General features: G+C 43.1%; 1 non-coding gene across 1 annotated transcript; it reads right to left on the minus strand.

Annotated features, from left to right (window-relative positions):
• Positions 1–1807: 1807 nt before the first annotated feature.
• LOC140312470 (U5 spliceosomal RNA) lies at positions 1808–1921 on the minus strand. Its single transcript, XR_011916964.1, has one exon. It is a non-coding gene; the product is annotated as a U5 spliceosomal RNA (small nuclear RNA).
• Between the last annotated feature and the right edge of the window lie 2289 nt (positions 1922–4210).

The following is a 4210-nucleotide window of genomic DNA, read 5'->3' on the forward strand; positions in this document are numbered from 1 at the left end:
TCTTAGCTGAACAACTCCGCTCCCTCTTTTGATTGTGTACAGTCGGGTATTTTAACCTTTTCTTACCCGCTTTTTACCAACTATGGTCGGACATTCACACCTTCTTACAGCGGAACACCTCCGCTCCCTCTTTTGATGATGTATGGTTGGGCATTTGCACCTTTTCTTACCCATTTCTCAGTAATTATTGGTGGACATTCAGACCTTCTTGCAGCTGAACACCTCCGCTCCCGCTTTTGATGGTGTATAGTTGGGCTTTCAAGCCTTTTCTTCTCCGGTTTTTATAAATTATGGTTGGACATTCAGACCTTGCAGCCGAACCACCTCCGCACCCTGTTTTGATCTTGGATGGTCTGGCAATACTACCTTTTCTTACCCGTTTGTGAGTAATTATGGCATGGACATTCACACCTACTTGCAGCCGAACACCACCTCTCCCGCTTTTGATGATGTATGGTCCGGCATTCTTAACTTTTTTAAAAGATTTTTCAGCATTTCTGGTCGGAGATTCACACCTACTCACAGCCGAACAACTCCGCTACCGCATTTGATGGTGTATAGTCGGGCATTCTCAACCTTTCTCATCAGCTTTTTGCAAATTATGATCTGACATTCACACCTTCTTGCAGCCGAACACCTCCGCTTCCGCTTTTGATGGTGTATATTCGGGCATACGAACCTTTTCTTACCCGCTTTTTACAAACCATGGTCGGACTTTCACACCTTCTTGTAGCCGAACAACTCCGCTCCCTCTTTTGATTGTGTACAGTCGGGTATTTTAACCTTTTCTTACCCGCTTTTTTGGCTGCAAGAAGGCCATAGTTTGCCAATTATGGTCGGACATTCACACCGTCTTATAGCGGAACGCCTCCGCTCCTTCTTTTGATGATGTATGTTTGGGCATTTGCACCTTTTCCTACCCATTTTTCAGTAATTATGGGTGGACATTCACACCTCCTTGCAGCTGAACACCTCCTTTCCCGCTTATGATCATGTGCGGTTTGATATTCGAAAATTTTCTTTCATGTTTTCTGGCAATTATTGATGGACATTCAGACCTTCTTGCAGCTGAACACCTCCGCTCCCGCTTTTGATTGTGTATAGTCGGGCTTTCGGTATCTTCACTAGACTCACCTGTCTGCTCTTCCTCCTCATCCACCCTCTGCCTGTGAATTCTCACAGACTTCAGCACTGAGTGGTGAGGCCTCTACAGACCCCTCCCCTTTTTGCTCCTCACTTCCAATCCAAGCTTTTGGCGGGAAGTTTGAATTTATTGGGTCAACCTCTTCACTTTGTTCACCAACTGCCACCTCTGGTCCTTCTCTTTGTTGGCTTGACTGTGGCTTTACCGTCTTTAATTTGTTGGCAAAAGATTTAGGGCAATCTCTGAAGAGGTGATTTAATTCTCCACAGAGATTACATTTCCTGCCATTTGGACACTCTCCAAAAGTGTGCACAATTTCTCTGCACTTCCCACATATCACCTTGGTACAAGCCTCAACAAGGTGCCCATGCTCACCGCACTTGCGGCAGAGCTTGGGCTGCCCCTGGTAGTGGAAGTAACCTCGGTTTTCGATGTTGCCAGAGTGTAACTTTGCACCTCCGCCCACCCGCTGCACTGAGCACTCTTCAGCCCTTTTAAATGGTATAACTTTGCACTTCCGCACGCTCCAGCTAGCACCATTCAAGCAACAACTTTGCACTCCAGCTTCGAACATCGGCACAGTCGCAACAAGTAAGGCGACTCTACTCAGAGAAGTCACTCTGTACAGTAACAAGATTTCTTTTGCACAGACAGAAAGGGCTTCACCCGCAAAGGCAAAGCCTGACAAAAATAGAAACAACTCATTAGTGCTGCACTCCACGGAAGTCTTTAGTAAAAGGCGAAAGACTTGTACGTTATGAAGAGAAACCAGAGTACGATTATCCGTCACTGCGGGAGCAGGGCATCAGGCTAGTTGGCATAGCCACCTTCCCCATGGTGATCTTTGCTTGGTTGAGACGCTCCTCGGATGACCAAGTAGGAACAATCGGGCCCTATTCGATGGCTGCCTTGTCTTTTAGTCTGTGCAAAAGACACGCCAGCAACAAAAACACCACGGGAACACCTTATTGAGGCTTTGTTCTGACCGCTCATTCGGTGTCGCATTTCTTTCAAGCAATTCTTCGCATTCACTCTCTTTTCTCAGCAGACTCTTGGGATTTTATCTATAAAATGAATTCCTTCACTAAAACTATGTTAAAACTGCTTTGTCCTTCACATTTACAATGTCTAGAAAGATTTAAACAAAAAAACAACGTTGTACTTTGCAGTAAAAGAAAGAGCAAATCTAAAGTTTCAGGTATCCGAGAATAAGCTTACTTTCATGAGTTCTTCACGATTTCGGATTTTACTATAAAATGAATTCCTTCACTCAAACTAAATTAAAACTGCTATACCGCTAATCTGTTACATGTAAGGCAGATGTCAAATTCACCGAAATAGGATCTAAGGGTATTCGGCCAATCGAGCTGTAGCAGCTTCGGTAAAAGAGTATAAGTTGAAGAGTTTGTTAATAAAGGTGTGCGCACACATAGTGAGCTGTAGGAAAATAGGCTGGGAGCAATGCCGGCTGGGGTATATGTTCTTGTATGTTGTCTGACTGTTTGATTTGAATGTGTTGTGTAAGTGTCCTGTTGAATGTTACATGTTTGGGCTTTGACACGCTTCACTGTGGTTGTTAACTGTGTGGTTTGTCCTGAAATGTTATATGTTTGGGCTGTGTGACATGCTTAATGCTTGTCAATAGCTACCCACTTATTCATATATAGCAACTGACAACATAAGAAGTCCGGACATACTTTGATAGTAGTTGTAGAAGTATCCTTATTGATAATAAACTAATTCATAGTGATAGAACAGTAGATGAACAGGTGCCTGCACATGTCTCACAAAAATAAAATGGGTGTATGATTGCTGACGGCAGAGCAATACTGCCAAACTTATGAGTTCTTGTGGCAAACTTGATTCAGTGTCTTGACGTGTATACGCTGTTTCGCTGACTTGATTGTCACAAGAAACAAAGTGTGTTTGATAAGATCCGACCATTTTATTACGGGAGGATCAGTATGTATGGATTCTGATGTGACTGATAAACCCATTTGTATCTTAAGCATAATCTAATACGTGAGACAACGCCCTGGCACACAATCAAAAAAAAAAAAAGAGAGAGCGGTTTTGTGTCCCCACAGTCCATAATGTAGAAAAGAGAGAAAAAAGCCTTTCTGATTTGGCGTGTGGGCTCACAGTGCAGAGTGTAGAGAAAAGAGAGAAAAGAAAGCCGTTTTGGTGTCACGGGTGTTGTGACTTACACACACACATTTCTGAATTGAGAAAGGAAATTATTTTAGAGGAACCAGTAGAGTTTAGATCCCACATTTGTTGATAGGCATTCATTTATTTTTTCTTTTAATCAGTTTTAAAGTGAAAGTGGTTTATGATCAGCTGAGTCTCTAAATAGAACAGCAAAGGGCTTCATCGAACATTTAAAAAAGATTCAGATTGTTAGAATATCCAGAATATTATAGGAATGGTGGTGATTACTCTTATATTTTGAATGGAAATAACTGCACCATGTCTGTTTTATGAATTTAAGGGGCTAAAAAGTTTTGTTCTCGTTTTTCTATGATTAACCGAATGTATGTGAGAGTCCAAACAGACAGAAGGGTTACGGCCGAGCGCTGGACCTTCCAAAAAAGATGAGACAGGCTGGACCCATGCCATACTAGTTAAGACCTGCCTGTGGATAACAGGTTCTTTAAACTCTCACACACACAAACTCACACACACGTTCGCACACATACACCCATACACACACACATTCTTGAGCTTGCTGCAAGATTAAACCTTTGCATTAACTGACTCCAGCAACTCTGAGTCTCATTGAGAGAATTTTCTCAACAATTGGGTCCTCAAACCAGATCTCGACGTTTTTTCCGCCGTCCAGGGTCGGAGCTGAAACCGTGCACGGGGGAGTCCAGTACTCCTAATGAAAGACCCCCTGCTGAATTGCGGTAATTAGGGGCCAGTGTCCACTGAAAGGGGGAAAAAGTGATGAGATCGTATTTTTGAATCAATGGCCAGAAGCCATTGGCAGTGCAGGCATCAACAATTATGGTGTTATTTCACCCATTAACACTTAAGGTACCTCATGCAGTGGCTGTGATATGG

The sequence above is a fragment of the Leuresthes tenuis genome, unplaced genomic scaffold (assembly GCF_036924035.1).
Source record: "Leuresthes tenuis unplaced genomic scaffold, fLeuTen1.0.hap1 SCAF_7, whole genome shotgun sequence".
Classification (NCBI taxonomy): Eukaryota; Metazoa; Chordata; class Actinopteri; order Atheriniformes; family Atherinopsidae; genus Leuresthes; species Leuresthes tenuis.